Source organism: Euprymna scolopes, chromosome 46, assembly GCF_053919585.1.
Source record: "Euprymna scolopes isolate OS-2025 chromosome 46, ASM5391958v1, whole genome shotgun sequence".
Taxonomy (NCBI): domain Eukaryota; kingdom Metazoa; phylum Mollusca; class Cephalopoda; order Sepiida; family Sepiolidae; genus Euprymna; species Euprymna scolopes.
This window is the reverse complement of record NC_136527.1, coordinates 64643419-64662006: the sequence shown is the minus strand read 5'-3', so window position 1 is coordinate 64662006 and position 18588 is coordinate 64643419. Positions and strand designations below refer to the sequence as shown.

General features: G+C 29.4%; 1 long non-coding RNA gene across 1 annotated transcript; it reads left to right on the top strand.

Annotated features, from left to right (window-relative positions):
* Positions 1-694: 694 nt before the first annotated feature.
* Positions 695-17803, top strand: LOC145270814 (uncharacterized). The gene is made up of 3 exons (XR_013865579.1): positions 695-1083; positions 5415-5434; positions 14492-17803. It is a non-coding gene; the product is annotated as an uncharacterized LOC145270814 (long non-coding RNA).
* Positions 17804-18588: the final 785 nt, after the last annotated feature.

The following is an 18588-nucleotide window of genomic DNA, read 5'->3' as shown; positions in this document are numbered from 1 at the left end:
AAAAAAAAAAAAAAAAAAAAATGGTGAACCTCTATAAATGTATTGTTTTTTAAATTATATTTTACTACATTTTATACAATTTTACTGCAAAAAAAAACAACAAAAAAAAACAAAAAACTAAAAACAATCTATGTTTCATGTTTTTATCATGTTTATTATCTGATTTTCATAGAAAAGAAATTATATTTATACTTTAAAATTATATTTTAATACATTTTTTATACAATAAATGTTTCGATTTTCATATTTTTATGTTATATATTTTTTTATTATATATTTTTGCGTTATCGTAGACAGTTGCTTGAGGTTCATAAATGACAGGTCTCTTTCTAAGAACAGGGGGCGATAACTCGTCTCTGATGCTATGTAACCGTCATACAGAAGTGCCAATTTTTTTTTCTTAATATAAAATTTTGCCTTCATTTTTATTGTTATTTTTCATGTAAAAAACAAAACAAAAGAATACGTAAAAATAAAATTTAAAAAAAATAATAATACTTAAAATAACAGAATATAAATATTCATTTACTTTAGAATGTATTATAAAATATTTCTATTTATAAAACTAGTTGTACGCATCCGGTGTGATATGGTCCGGATTTGTTTTTTACACGAGATAGAAAGAAATGAGGCGGACAGAGAGAGAGAGAGAGAGAGAGAGAGAGAGAGAGAGAGAGAGAGAGGGGGGGGAGTTTGTTTCGTTTGAAGCGACAACGCATGCGCACCGCACCGCGCACCACCGACTACTCGATTGAATAATTTGACAACCAAATCTTGTTCAGAATGTAAGTTAAGACTTATTGACTTAAATTTAAAAATGATAACAATATGAATTTAGCAACAATAATAGCAAATAAATAAAATGGTGTTTACAATAATTAATAATAAAAAACTTACGAGTGTTAAAGAGATGGGGAAAGAAACGCTATAGAAAAGCTCAGTTTTGATGACGAAATGCGCTATTTTTGACCTTGAAGAGATTATTCACTTAATTCTGCCTTTCAAATCAAAAAACGTACGCAACTCTTAAAACCCGAACAAAGATTTCCATCACACAAATCAAACGAAAAAAATTCGTTAAATGTAAGTATAACTTTAATTATTTCATCTTTTTTGTAAATATATTTTTTATAAACTTTCAAAAGATTTCACATTGTGTTAGAATTTTCTTGATGGAAAATGCCGGTAATTAGGATTAGATAAATTTCACTTAAATTTTTTAAAAAATGAATGTATCTTTTTTTGAAGATTTTATTTTAACTGAATTCCAGAGATTATAGCGAAACTTTGGTACTTCTACGGTTTATCGCTGAAAATCGAGACGTCATTTTTTTTCGGGCACCTGTCATTAGAATCAGAGGGAGAAATCAGTATTTTAAACTATGGCCGAAGTAGGAAATAAATTTTTAAAAAAAATTGAACTAGATATTAATTACTTCCGGAAAGAACTATGAAAAAAAAAAAAAAACTAAATAAAGTGAAAGAGAACGGTAAATATTACCTTATGCTACAACAGAACACCAACCAATCTAATTTGTTTTTTTAGGGGTATTCGAGGTCGCTGACAACAAATCTGATAATAAAACCCGTCGCAAATTTACCGTTTGCATGAACCTCTGGACCTTGGGACTATTTTATGTCATTTTACTGCCTTCAGTAGTGTTTTTCTTCCATGATCCACCCACGTGCGAATAGGTCTAGTGAAGTGACTTATCACATCGTGCAGGAATTTTTAAGTGGACATTTTAAATAAGGAAGTTTAAAAAAAAATATGTGATTCATTTTTTTTTTTTTTTTCTTAGGCAGTTGTTAATGTATTTTAACTGATCCAAAACAAAGTTTTCATGAGCGGTTTACAAAAACATAAGCAACAAACATGTTTATGTTTTTTGTTCTATTCTTTGGAGAGGGGATTCAATTATAGAACTTGTGTAGCTTAACAGGTGATGTTTTTCGTTCTTTTTGGGGGGGCTCAATTATAGAACTTGTGTAGCTTAACAGGTGCTTCTGCAGGTTAATTAACCATTTTTCTGTAAATAACATGCCGACATTTATCGATTTAACATTTTTACGAGATTTTACTGTTTTCTGTTTACATTAGGGGTCCCCTCCGGCTCCTCCCCAATGTGTATCACATTTAAATAATATACATGGCGTAGGCAATAATGATGGGCACAGGTATGAAATATAGACAAGGGACCTGGAAAGGTTCTTTTTTATTGCAGTGTTGTCTGCACAAGAGAAGTGCCGGTCTGCCCTGTTAACTACAAAGGATTCCATAGATACCATAATTCACCGGCTAGTGACGAATGATAACACTCAAATAACATGGGAGGAAATTAAGTGACAGTAGGTATGAAAGCATTGCAGTATGGACGATAACCCTCACAAGTATTTAGTAGAACTGGCAAGAGTAGTACAACACCCTAATGGGAGGTTGGCAATATATTTTGAGCAAGTGTTATGGTTGGCAGAAAGAGCTTATGAAAGTGGCCAACGGCTTGACTCCTTAGTCCAGAAACAAGTAAAAAAAAACATATTTTGTCAAAGGGTTATAGGAACTAGAAGTGAAATTAGTTATTATTAAAAATAATCCAAATATCTCAGATGACAGGTATAATCTGGGGAGAGGACAGAGTGAATACAAGTCCCAGCATGAATGAACCAATTCCCGAACTCATGGAAGTTTGTCATGTGCAGAGGCAAATGTAGAGTCAAACACAAACACGATGAGAAAAACGCTGCTCGCTATACATGAAAGACAATTTTGTAGGTGCAAAACTTATTAAAGGGTGAAATGGACCACATGGCTAGAAAGTTAAAGAGGAAAAAATGGGAAAATGGCTCACGCTCAACCACAGTGAGCCATGACAACAAGTGTCTGATACCACCCTGATATGTCTATTAGGGACAGAAGACTCAGCTAACACAACCAACATTAGAGTAAATGCAAACACTTACAGAGCATTGATAGATCTCAGTACTGCATACGGTTTTAAATCAATAAAACCAGGGTCCTCCCTAACAAATAAGAAAACATACAGCGAATGGATCTCACTTGAGAATGAAAGAAGAAACATCACTGGAGTTTGTAGTGGGACGACAAATATCTCACTGTGATTTTTTTTTTAATCATTGAAAACTTGAATTTTTTATTTAATCATAGAAAACTTGAATTTTTTTTTAATCATAGAAAATTTGAATTTTTTTTTAATCATAGAAAACTTGAATAGAAAACATGATTTTAGGTTCGAAAAAAAATGGCGTCTACATTTACTATGATTTAAATGCTCTGAATTTTCGATAAAAAAAATGGCGTCTATATTTACTATGATTTATAAGGCAGGGAAGATGAATTGCATATCATTAGCAAATAAGGATAACTACAAAATTTCAGATAAGAAGTGGAGGTTCCGGAGAAGTTCAGAAAAAGATCTTATGCCTCTGTTACGAAGAAATAGAGACCTGTACACTAAGGCTAGTAAGTTTCTGGGTGTGACAGATACTGTAAAAATGAGCATCGACACAGAGAGCTATAAAAAAGACCTTGTATTGCACACCTAAAACAGAGCAATGGTGAACAAAGCAGTGGATGAGATGCTTGAGGCAGGGAGCATAGAGAAATCCAGAAGTTTGGTGATTCCCCATAGTGTTAGTCTTAAAAAATCGTGTTAGTTTTAAAAAAAATGTATGTTTGAAAAAAATAGTATTAGTTTTAAAAAAAATCGTATTAGATTACAAAAATATTATTTGTCATGCAGGCAAGAAATGGGCAGCATATGGCTGACGTGAGGTCAGAGAAAGAAAGTTGACATCAAAGAAAATGGATGCATAAATAGCAAGGATGAGAATGGGTCAGTTGTGATTGGCATGCAATCGGGGAAGGGAGAAATGAGTGCTTGATAAAATAAACATGTGGTTGCAGGAGACAAAATGGTGTCAAAAGTAATGGGAATAAAAATGGTTTGTAAAATAGAAATAGGTTTTGTTTATTTATTTCCAGTTTTGTTTTTAAGAATTACTGAAGTAAAGTGTAACGGCCACGTTACATTAAAACCAAAATATTTTATTTGTAAATAACAAATGTTGTCTCATGAAAGGAAAAACAAAAGTGTTTGTATAACAATAAGGAAGAGTGTTTAGTGAATTACAAATACTGTTTGGCATAAATTGAAGGAAATTTGACAGTGTCTGAATTAGAAAACGAAAAATTAGAAAGGGTTTTGAACTACTGCAATTCTGTGGTAAATTATTTTCAGGCAAAGAATGTTACTGATTGGACGTCACATGAACAGAGACATGTGACCGAGAAAGTGCACGCCTTTCTTCATTGCTTTCAAGGATCTTTTTGCTGACTTATGATGAGTGCCAAAAAGATATTTTTATGGCTATTATTTGATGATTAGGCAAAAAACCAACGAAAATAAAATTGTCGTCTTTTGGTAAATGTAGCAGGTATATTTAATCTTTAAAATCCTTTAAAGTTTTTGGCGTTGAATTTGAGGTATGTCAGGTTAAGTATGATATCAAAAATAAATATGATATCAAAAATAAATATATCAAAAATAAGAATGATATCAAAAATAAATATGATATCAAAAATAAGAATGATATCAAAAATAAATATGATATCAAAAATAAATATGATATCAAAAATAAATATGATATCAAAAAATAAATATGATATCAAAAATAAGAATGATATCAAAAATAAGAATGATAAAAGTGACATGACACAGATAATCCCAAGTGTGCATGGACAGGTATGTATATTTGCAAGTTGTAAATTCAAGTGAACACAGATCTAAGTGTCCACGTGGCTAATCTAAAACGAGTTGGTGCTAGCAATATACACAGGTAAGGACAAAGACTTATAAAATAAGCATTCTGTCCACTAAACATATATAGTGTGTCATTGATTTTTTTCTGCAATCGAGTATCATTGATAAGCTGTGGAACAAAAGGCAAGCGTTGTTCTTTGTCCACCAGTCTTTGTGATTAAGCGTTACTTAAGTCAAACTAATAACAATCCTCTCTCTTGAGCTAAGCAAAAATCGTTTCATAATTAGGCAGAGGTTACTGATAATCCTTAGTGCATTTTTCAATCCTATGGAGAAGTCTACAAAAACAAGAATCTCTTTACATATTTACATAGACTGTGTGCAAAGGCTACTTGCTTCAGTGATACTCCCATTTCTTAATTAGATGATTGGAACATTTGTTTTCTGTAAAAACCTTGATTGAATATTTGGTTTTAGTTCAAATTTGGCAGCCATTTTTACATCTTCCTTCACAAAAGAAAACATATACACAAAGTTATTTTAACTTTTTATTAATTGTGACATTTGCAACTGTGTTACTTGTTCTCATTAAAGTTATTTTTATTTTTTCAACTTTTTTTTTTTTTTTGGTAGATCTGAACCGAAATCAAATGGTAAGCTCATATTAATTTTGTTTAATATCTGTTCCTTCAATTTCTTGATTTTTTTGGCTTCCCTTTTTTTTTAGTAATTTTTTTAAAACTTTTTACTTTATTTCATTGTGCCATTGTTTACTTTTATGTCCAATATTTTTAACCTTTTTTATAGAGACAATCTTTCTACAAATGCATTTTTTGGAGGATCAAATTTAGTTGGTAATTCAATGTTTAATATTGTTTTTCTATGCGAAACCTCGGATTCATCTATGCCTCTTTAATCCTGGTGAACATTAAAGCATTAAATCAGGTCCAATCTCTGGTTTATTAAGAATTCTTTATTTGATTTCTGAATTTGATTTAATATTAAATAATACGGAAAAAATTGAAGCAATCATCTTCTTTCTAGTGTGATTCATACATGAAAACAAAGTGTTTTCATAGCTAAACTATTTCGGTAATAATTGTACCATTTAAACAAATAATAGCATGCTAAATTTTTTAACAATATATAAGTGAATAATTTAGTGCACAAAACTTAAGCCTTTTTCCTTGGTCCAATTCGCTGCATTTACATTATAAAGATCTTTTTAATATCTAAAGTATAATTTCGCTTTCAATAGTTGTAAATTATTCATTGCACTCTAAATAATGTTTTCTTAAAATGCATTATCTTCGACATTTTGACCTTAAATAAAAAATGTTTTCTTAAAATGCATTTTTATCTACAACATTTTGACCTTTAATAAATAATGCTGTCTTAAAATTACCTTTATTCAATAATTCATATAAATCTGTCTTCTTTTAAGAAACAATTATTCGCATTTTATAATTCTGACTGCAGTCATATTCTTTTTAAATTTTGGACATAATTTTTCATTTCTTTTATATTTCATTTGGTCCATTTGTAATTGCAGTTTTTTTTTATTCTGTTGGTGTTATATAATATCTAATATGGTACTTTAAAATTTTTTAATTTCTTTTCTGTAATATAATTTTCTAATATGGTGCTTTTTAATTTTTTAAATTTATATTTTGTAATATATTTTCTCTAATAATATCTAATATGGTACTTTTAATTTTTTTAATTTCTTTTCTGTAATATATTTTCTCTAATAATATCTAATATGGTGCTTTTAATTTTTACAATTTCTTTTATGTAATATATTTTTTCTAATAATATCTAATATGGTACTTTTTAATTTTGTTAATTTCTTTTCTGTAATATATTTTCTCTAATAATACCTAATATGGTACTTTTTATTTTTTAATTTCTTTTCTGTAATATATTTTCTCTAATAATATATAATATGGTACTTTTAATTTTAAAAATTTCTTTTATGTAATATATTTTCTCTAATAATATGTAATATGGTACTTTTTAATTTTGTTAATTTCTTTTCTGTAATATATTTTCTCTAATAATATCTAATATGGTACTTTCAATTTTTTAATTTCTTTTCTGTAATATATTTACCTTAATAATATCTAATATAGTGCTTTTTAATATTTTAATTTCTTTTCTGTAATGTATTTACTCTAATAATATCTAATATTGTACTTTTTAATTTTGTTAATTTCTTTTCTGTAATATATTTACTCTAATAATATCTAATATGGTACTTTTTAACTTCTTTTCTGTAATATATTATATTTTCTCTGATAATATCTAATATGGTACTTTTTAATTTTTTAAATTTCTTTTCTGTAATATATTTTTTCTAATAATATCTAATATGGTGCCTTTTTATTTATTTTTTGTAATATATTATATTTTCTCTAATATATATATATTTTCTCTATTATATATTAACTATGCACAAAATGGTCTGTAGCCTATTTTAAGGCTACAGTTTTGTGTATAAAGTTGAATGTGACAATATGTAAATACTGTATTTTGTTTGTCCATTGAAAAAATAAATATTATAAGATTATTGAATAGGTTATTGGTAATATTAGGTTAAACACAATTTTCCATAGATATTTTACATTTTCAGTCAAGCTTCAGAAGATTTTTTTAGTATAGTTATAGTTTTTTTTATTTGTAAATAGTTTCTCATGTAACGTAGCTGTTAATTAGTCCAAACTTATAATTTGGAAAAAAAATTCCATTGAGTTTTACATTTAAAATTATCTTCAAAATTGTTTTTTTTTCTATGTGAGATGATCGCTACGATTAAAATCGTTGGTTATGTTTAATCATTTTTCCGTTTTATACAGCAGTGTTGCATTGTGTTAGTGTGTGTATTTGATTACCTTGTTCTGTAAGTGTGTGCATTGGATTACCTTGTTCTGTAAATGTGTGCATTGGATTACCTTGTTCTGCTAGTGTGTGCATTGGATTACCTTGTTCTGTTAGTGTGTGTATTGGATTACTTTGTTCTGTTAGTGCATGTAATTGAGAAGTAATTATTGTCTGTTCGATTGACTCTTGTGAAATAATGTGAATAATGTTTGTATGTGCACATTTATTTGCAATGTGCCTCCTGCAAAATCGGACAGTGTGGTTGATGTGCAAATGGTAGTGTTTGCTACTGCAGCCGGTTTAAGAATGCTATAGAAAAATGATTTTGTTGACCAGCTACCAAATTTTGTTGTATCGACAAAAAATGTTGGAATCATAGAATTCAAATAATAAGTAGACAAGCTCAATTTATTTTTCTTTGCGGACTATTATCCTTATCTTCTGTAGTTCTTGGTTCATGACGTTTCGGCCAACTATTCCTCTGGCCTTCATCAGGTTGTTAACCGCAATAGGATGGGAATGCTGAATTTCCTAACTGCATCCTCAGCAATTACTACCTGCCATAGTTGTTGTTGTCTCACCATGGTTTGGCCAAATACTCCTCTGGCCGCCTGAGTAGGATTGAAATTGCTATGGTAGGCAATAATTACTGAAGATACAGGTGAAGATTCAGCATTTCTATCTCATCACTGTTGACAACCTGACAAAGGCCAGAGGAATAGTTGGCCAAAACATCATGAGACAATCACTATAGAAGACGAGGATAATAGTCTGCAAACAAATAAATAAAAATATACAAATCACTCAAAATCTCCGAAGAATTCAAATAAGCTCATTTTAATTTAAAGCAACTTATTTGTGGCAAAAATAAAATTAATTACAGACGATATTAAATGTCTAAGCGATGCCCGTTATGTTGATTTTCTCTCTCTCCCTAGAACTCTCCGGTCTTTTTCTAGGATCTATGAAGGGCGATAACTCTTACTTTCTTTGGCCGCTATAACAGGCATACATGGATTTGTATTCTTCAAATATGAGAATGCAGCAATTTTGTAAGGCAGGATTTTATTTTTTTGCTGGTAAAACATGATTATAAACGTCATAGTTTATACTTATCTGTTTTAAAAAAATACTATTAGTATTTGGGATCAGTACTTTAAATGATATTCATTTTCCTGAATTTTTGTTTATTTTCAGCAATATGATTTTTAGTAAATCATGACGTAATTCCTGCCAAGATAAAAATCGAAAATGGCACATATATATAAAAATTTACTAAAAATCTAAAAATCATATTGCATATATATGCAATATGATTTTTAGTAAATCATGATGTAATTCCTGTCAAGTTGGTATGTTACAATGAAATTTATATTAAAAATCTAAAAAAAATCTAACTGTTTTAATCTAATAATTGGTCATTTACAGAATGGATGGATACATGGTGTAACATTTAATTTTTTGCATTTGTTATCGTCAGATGTGTGCTTATTGTCTGTTTTAAATTATAGATGTATTAATTATTTTGAATAAAAATAAAATTCTAGAACAGTATATGTATGATTGTTAATTCAAGCCATTTAATATATTATTTCATTATATTATGCTGCCGGAAGTATAATCGTCATGTAATACTTTTTATTACTTGTTAATTTTAGTATTTTTAAACCAGTTTTTGTCTTGACATAATTATGTAGCTTTTCGCTTCAATATTAAATATTGACTCTAAATTATTTTAATTTGTATTATAATACTTTTCCTTCACATTTATATTAAAATGCCACTAAAACATCCGATTTTATAAGTTTTAAAAATAAAAAGACATAACATAGTCTTGTTACATCCTACAATGATAACATAATCTTGTTACATCAAATAATGATAACATATTCCTGTTACATCAAATAATGATAGCATAATCTTGTTACATTAAACAATGATAGCATAATCCTGTTACATTTGTTTTTTTTTTACATGTGGATTACCACTTATCAAGGCCCGAAGGCCACTCAGGTATCAGGGTTATTGCATGTACATTAATCAGGGAGATAGTATTGTAGTAATCATTAGTATTGGGGTTTTGATAGAGTGTCTTACTTCAGGAGCGGTTTGTCAGGAGTTTGTTTATGTTGGACTTGAAGACGTCCAAGTTGTAGTCAGGTGGTAAATAGGCAAGCGACAGAGAGTTCCAATGGCGTGCAGTTCTAAGAAAGAAGCTTTGCTCATGGAATCTACGTTTGGATTTAGGCACAGATAAAGAGTGGGGAAAAGTATTGGCAGTAGTTTCAGCCAGACGGGTGTTTCTTTTGAAAGATTGGCGAAGAGGAATGGGGGATTGGAGCTCAGACGAGCACCTGCCATGGAAGTAACGATAAAACAAAGACAGGCTCGCAACGTCTCTTCTGTGGGAGAGAGGTTGCAGGGAAGAGAAAAGGGCATCCCCCACTAAGCCACAAAGTCTATTTTGTACTCTGTCAAGGCAGAATAGGCTGTTTTTAGCAGCTCCTGCCCAGATGTGGCAGCAGTACTCCATCCTTGGACGTACTTGGCTTTTATACACATAGAGAATTGCATCAGTAGTGAGATATCTTCTGAAGCGGTAGAAGGATCCCACAATTTTCCCAGCGTTCCTGGCAACAGATTTGATATACGTTTTCCATTTCAGATCAGGAGTAAAGCTCAAGCCCAGAAGCTTGTCAAAACATGGAGCCTCCCCAAGACAAGAGCCATCCATTTCAATTGATGCCAGATGGGAATCAGAGCATTGATGATGTAAAGATAGGAGTTTGGTTTTGGATGCATTAAAAGTAACCAGCCACCTCTTCCTCTATTGTACCACACGCTCGAGATCAGAGGAAACAGAATTAGCGAGAACTTTGTCATTTACAGCTTTGATGTGTTGCCATAGATGGTCATGTCATAAGCATAGATGTCAACAAATGATTTAAGTATGTGTTTTATGAGATCATTGATGTATATCAGGAAGAGAGTTGGGCCCAGGATGGACCCCCTGGGGACTCCAGCATTAATACTGTGGGCCTCTGATTTCTGCCCATCAACCACTACTCTTATGAACCTATCAAAGAGAAATGATTTAATGATTGGGAAAACATTTCCAGTTATACCGTAGCTGGAAATCTTGTGAAGTAGGCCCTTATGCCATACCTTATCAAAGGCCTTTGATATGTCAAGAGCAATTGCCCTGGAAAGGAAACCTTTGTCAAGAGATTCACTAATCCTATGAGATATAACCGTTAGCACATCTGCTGTAGATCTAGCAGAGCGGAAACCCAAGAAGGTTGTTTCTGTTGAGGTGGTTGACTATTTCTCTATTTAATATGGATTCCAGCAACTTACTCATGACACACAGGAGACTTATTGGTCTGTACTGAGAGGGAGATGACATTTCACCTGAATTCTAAAATACAGGGCATGATAAGGTTTTCCAGGGTGTTGGAAAGCACTTCTGCTTAAGGCAACGATTAAACAGTTTTGTAAGTATGGAGGCAAGTTCTGGTTGAAGCTTTTGCAGCACTATAACTGGAATGCCGTCAGGGCCAGTTGCGTTATTTTACATCAAACAATGACAACATAATCTTGTTACATCAAACAATGACAACATAATCTTGTTACATCAAATAATGATAACATAATCTTGTTACATCAAATAATGATAACATAATCTTGTTACATCAAATAATGATAAAATAATCTTGTTACATCAAATAATGATAACAATCTTGTTACATCAAATAATGATAACATAATCTTGTTACATCAAATAATGATAACATAATCTTGTTACATCAAATAATGATAACATAATCTTGTTACATCAAATAATGATAACATAATCCTGTTACATCAAATAATGATAACATAATCTTGTTACATAAAATAATGATAAAATAATCTTGTTACATCAAATAATGATAACAATCTTGTTACATCAAATAATGATAAAATAATCTTGTTACATCAAATAATGATAAAATAATCTTGTTACATCAAATAATGATAACATAATCTTGTTACATCAAATAATGATAACATAATCTTGTTACATCAAATAATGATAAAATAATCTTGTTACATCAAATAATGATAACATAATCTTGTTACATCAAATAATGATAACATAATCTTGTTACATCAAATAATGATAAAATAATCTTGTTACATCAAATAATGATAACATAATCTTGTTACATCAAATAATGATAACATAATCTTGTTACATCAAATAATGATAACATAATCCTGTTACATCAAACAATGATAACATAATCCTGTTACATCAAATAATGATAACATAATCTTGTTACATAAAATAATGATAACATAATCTCGTTACATCAAATAATGATAAAATAATCTTGTTACATCAAATAATGATAACAATCTTGTTACATCAAATAATGATAAAATAATCTTGTTACATCAAATAATGATAACATAATCCTGTTACATCAAACAATGATAACATAATCTTGTTACATCAAATAATGATAACATAATCCTGTTACATCAAACAATGATAACATAATCTTGTTACATCAAATAATGATAACATAATCCTGTTACATCAAATAATGATAGTATAATCTTGTTACATCAAATAATGATAGCATAACCTTGTTACATTAAATAATGATACCATAATCTTGTTACATCAAATAATGATAACATAATCTTGTTACATCAAACAATGATAACATAATCTTGTTACATCAAATAAAGATAACATAATCTTGTTACATCAAATAATGATAACATAATATTGTTACATCAAATAATGTTAATATAATTTATTACATCAAACAATCATAGTATAATCCTGTTACATCAAACAATGATAACATAATCTTGTTACATCAAATAATGATAACATAATTTATTGCATCAAACAATAATAGAAAATCTTGTTACATCAAATAATAACACAATCCTGTTACATCAAATAATGATAACCTAATCTTGTTATATCAAAAAATGATAACATATTCTTGTTACATCAGAAATGATAGCATAATCTTGTTACATCAAATAATGATAACATAATCCTGTTACATCAAATGATGATAACGTAATCTCATTACATAAAATAATGATAACAATTTATTACATTAAACAATGATAGTATAATCTTGTTACATAAAACAATGATAACATAATCCTGTTACACCAGAAATGATAACGTAATCCTGTTACATCAAATAATGATAACATAATCTTGCTACATCCGAAATGATAGCATAATCTTGTTACATTAAACAATGATAGCATAATCTTGTTACAGCAAATAATGATAACATATTCCTGTTACATCAGAAATGATAACATAATTCTGTTACATTAAACAATCATAGTATAATCTTGTTACATCAAACAATGATAACATAACTTTGTTACATCAAATAATGATAATATAATCCTGTTACATCAAATAATGATAACATAATCCTGTCACATCAAAAAGGATAACATTATATTGTTACATCAAATAATGATAACATAATCCTGTCACATCAAAAAGGATAACATTATATTGTTACATCACATAATGATAACATAATCCTGTCACATCAAAAAGGATAACATTATATTGTTACATCACATAATGATAACATAATCCTGTCACATCAAAAAGGATAACATTATATTGTTACATCACATAATGATAACATAATCCTGTCACATCAAAAAGGATAACATTATATTGTTACATCACATAATGATAACATAATCCTGTCACATCAAAAAGGATAACATTATATTGTTACATCACATAATGATAACATAATCCTGTCACATCAAAAAGGATAACATTATATATATAATCCTGTTACATCAGAAATGATAGCATAATCATGTTACATCAATTTGTATTTTGGCTCTCCCGCATTGATTTAAAATTTAACCTAAAGAACAGTAAAACATGTCACAACTGAATTTATTCAGTACTTTATCCACAGTACCATTGACAATCCTTGTACCAAAGAAATGTGAGTATGCTAACCTGCTGATTAAATACAAGGGTTCTGTTCCAGATTTTTGGAAAAAGTTGTTTGAATTTTAGTCTTTTTCATTTACATGTTTTTTGCTTGTGCAAAATCACAAAAACTAAAAAGATTTTTGTCTAATAAAGATATTGTTGGTTCGTTGGTTTTAGCGCCATAAATTATGACATGAAAACAGAAACAATTCTCTTAATAGTCATGTAAGGCTACATTTTGTATTAATGTTAAAGAAATTCATTGCAGCTTTCTTTTTTTTAATGTTTTTTATCTATTTTAAAGTATCATTAGTTTGAGCATCCTAAATCATGAGATTAAAATATGAACTATTATCTTAGTAAAAGAGAGTTGTCTCCCTCGGCACAATGACAAATTGTAAAATAGCACCTAATTACATTTACGTATCCCTTTTACCATAATTGATTTGAAGTTTTCCTTCAACCGTACTTGCTTTTAGTTTTATTGTTTTAATCTTAAATCAACAGTCATTGGTTTCAAGTATAATTGCGTTTTCAAGTTTTCCTTCAACGATAATTGCGTTGATTTCCTTCTTCAACTGCAATGAGAAAACGAGTCTCATGGTCCTTTACACAAAAACTTATTTTAATAAAAAAAATTGAGTAATATGTTATGTTTTTCAACCATTCTCCACAAATATTTGTCTCTCACAATATATGACAGTGCATTACAAATGTTTTTTTAATTTTGCAGAATATTTAAAAAATATTAACATACTTTATATGATTTTATCTTTAAATTGTTAATTTTGCGGATTATTTTATCATTCTGAAATATGTGACTCTTCTTTTACAGTGAAAAAGATGTTGCGACATATGCGAACGCATACTGGAGAGAAATCATATTCTTGTGAAATATGTGGCTCTTCTTTTGCAGAGAAATCAGGCGTGTTGAAACATATGCGAACACATACTGGAGAGAAACCATATTCTTGTGAAGTATGTGGCTCTTCTTTTGCAAGGAAATCAGGCGTATTAAAACATATGCGAACACATACTGGAGAGAAACCATATTCTTGTGAAATATGTGGCTCTTCCTTTTCACAAAACCACAGTCTATTGCAACATATGCGAACACATACTGGAGAGAAACCATATTCTTGTGAACTGTGTGGCTCATCTTTTGCATCAAAACAAACTAAGTTGCAACACATACAAATGCACACTAATGAAAAACCATATTCTTGTGAAGTATGTGGTTCTTCTTTTACAATAAAAGAAAACATGTGGCGACATATGCGAACACATACTGGAGAGAAACCATATTCTTGTGAAGTATGCGGCTCTTCTTTTACACAGAAACAACATATGTTGCGACATACACGAATACACACTGGAGAAAAACCACATTCATGTGAAATATGTGACTTTTCTTTTGCAAGAAAAGACCATCTGTTGCAACATATGCGAACGCATACTGGAGAGAAACCATATTCTTGTAGAGTATGTGGCTCTTCTTTTGCTAGGAAAGATCATATGTTGGAACATATGCGAAAGCACACAAGAAAAACCCCGTAAACTTGCATGATGTGCATCTGTTCTTTTAGAACAAAAGAATTTATATGACAACATATGTAAATATATACTTGAAAAAGAATATTTTAGGGTATAGTTGTCTGCTTTTTAAAAGAAATCAAATATGCTGCATACAAACATATAATGCAAGCAAACGTATATTCTTGTAAATATATATTGCTTAGCTTTTACATATGTTTAAGCAAAACCGAACCAAAAGCACAGAAATTGGATTTCTAAAAAATGTTGCTCTTTTAAATTAAATATGACGATATATTCTAATAAAGTATTTACATCATATACAATGTAACATTAGATGTTCCAACACACATAAATAAAACCATTATTAAAATGATAATTGTTTGTATTATACCTGATATGCTACAAAATGATGCGATTAAGATTACATTTAAATATAAAATTGGGATAAAATATTGAATAAGGACTCCAGAAATCAAAAGACTCAACTGGGATATATTCCAATCTGTTTGATTGTTAACGCAAACGTACACAACCTGAATTCTTGGTTTTATTCATTGATTTCTTATATAATTGAAGATTTACAGAACTTTTTGTGCAATGTGTGGTTTTCTTGTTAATAAACGAATGGAGCGATGGTGTCTTATCAAATAATTCCTCATGTTAGAATGAGCTCATTATATATGATTAATCAACTTTTTCTTTATGATTTGCGAAAAATATTAAATATTTATTTTTAAATGTAAATTGTGTTTTATTTTCTTTTTTTACAAAACCTATTAATATACAAGCACATGCATCGTGTGACTGCCTTGTTAAATTATCTTCATTCACTACAATAATGCGATTTATATTTAATTTACATTTATAAAAAAATACATTTAAATTTTGAAAAATATAAAAACGTTTGGAAAACCAAGAATTTGCAAAACTCTCGATTTATAGAAGAACTTAAATTCCATCAGTTTATATTTTAATATTTTTAAAAACATTAAATTTAGCGATAAAAATATTTGTAAATAGTTTATAAATAATATTTTTTTATAATTTTAGGCAAGTAAATTGAATATTTTAATAATAATAATTTAATAAAAGATGTGTAAATATATTTGTGTATTGTTAAAATTCTATTTCGTTTGTTAAATAAACGGAAAAGTTCCTAAACTTATCTCTACAATGTTTCGTTCGTTTTCTTCACAGTTTTGTGAATTAAACTAAAGATTTACTATTTGATAAAAATTGGTCTCGAAAACAATAAATGGGAAAATCAAAAAATCTCATTTAAACACATCAACATTCGTTTATGAAAATGTTTTGTTAACTACACAGAAAATTTTTGTTTAAATAAATTCTCCTTTATATTAAAAATCAACAAATAATACAAACAAATCAGGTTGTGTGTGTTTTTTTGATACATGACACTAGGTTGGCAGTAAACCAGTGTCGGATGGAATGTGCTTTCAGAATCCTTATTTCGTATTTCCTCCACCAATTCTTTAAATGGAGATTTAATAGACAAGGTTCAAAAGAGAGTCGCCAACCTGATAGGTCCTGAACTGTCATCTAGGCTTCAGCCTCTGTCCCATCGACGAGATGTTGCATCCCTCTGCCTGTTCTACAAATACTTTAATGGTGAATGCTCTGACGAACTGCAAACACTTGTACCTCCTCGACGTAACTACCCTCCGACAAACTCGACACGCTACTAAATCTCACCCCTTTACAGTAGAGATCCCTAGGTGCAAGAAAGCCTTTTACTCCAATAGTTTCTTCCCCAGAACTGCGGGTCTTTGGAACTCCTTTCCGGGATTCTGCTTTCCCAACTGCACTGATATGCAGAAGTTAAAGTGTAATGTTAACAAACATCTTTCTACTCATCTCCCTTCATAATAACCCTGCTAATTAAGTCCCTCTGCTTCAAAGTGGCACTGTGACTTGTTTGGGGTGAAAATTGAATAACAATTTTAAAAAATACCATATTTGCTTAATTTACAACGTAACATCATATGTTGCAACACAAACAAATAATTAAAACAATATTATTTTGCAGTCTTACAACCAACCACGGCGTACAAATAGTGAATTGAAACTATATTGCTGGAAGGTTTTTGTCTCTTTTTAAAAGAAAATTGAATTGCAAACAAATGTGAGAATTGATATTTCTCTGAAATATGTGACTTTTTCAATAAAAACGATATGGTGCAGAATACTAATGCTAAAATTCCAATGAAATGTACAAAGAGATGAAATATACAAAATAATGAATGATAAAAACAAAACTATTCTGAAATATATTTCTCAATTGCAATAAAAATTTCTAATACTTGTAAAATGCTAGATTTTTTGTCAGGATTTTCATATCATTTGTTTTGGATGGAAATGAGTATTTTTATTCCGTTTTATTTCATATTTAGGAGACAAATAATTGTGTGACTGCCTTGATTTAACGATAATATTTTGTCTGAGCCGAAATCAATTTGCTAAGACTTTATCATATTAAATTTGTTCTTCCTTGAACAATTAGGATACTATCTAGGGCTAGTCCTTAATTAGTTTATGAAATATGAATGTCATTATTGTTTTTAATAAATATTACATCAGTGATCATGGAGAATTTTTTTCTGTTATAAAACTTACAGTATTTGTAACAAGTTGACTTTCTTTAAGTATGATGTCGGTTTTGTAAAATACAGAATATTAATTTGCATGTCATTTAACGTTTTCTTTGAATATTTAAAATATCTTTGCTTTTCTATTTCATTTTTCGAAAAATAAAATTGTTTTTAGGAATTTAAATTTTGTTAAATGATTTCTTGGACGACCACAAAAACAAGTGTGGAAAAAAATTAAATTATCGTATGAATATTTCGAAACAACGGTTTTTTAAAAAGCATTTTTGTGTCGTCTTCTTCCTTTCTGATAAACTGGGATCGAGTATTTCTAGAACCTTCATTTTATATAAAAAAATGTTCACTAGATTTTTTTGTTCTTCCCCATTTAATTTAGTTTGCAAAAAGAATTGTAATTACTAGGTTTTGCTGTCTGCTTTTTTTCTCTACCATGTAAATATACCTTTTCATTTGTAGTCGTTGTCTGGATTTTACAAAAGCTTTGCAACGAATAATGGAGGACTTCCAAAAGATTAAAAGCACAGATATTAAGGGAATTGAAGAGAGGCTAATAAAACAGCAATAAAAACAACAAATGGAACAGCAACGACTTTAACAAAGAACTGAACGATTTTTACAAGCAATAACGAAAAGTTAAGAACAGAACAAAATGGAAAATTAATATCAAAATCGGTAAACAGTAAAAAAAAAAAAAAAAAAAAAAAAAAAAAACAGCCGAGAATGATATGTCTTTTTCCCGGGATATAATTTGCATGCTTACCATAATTTG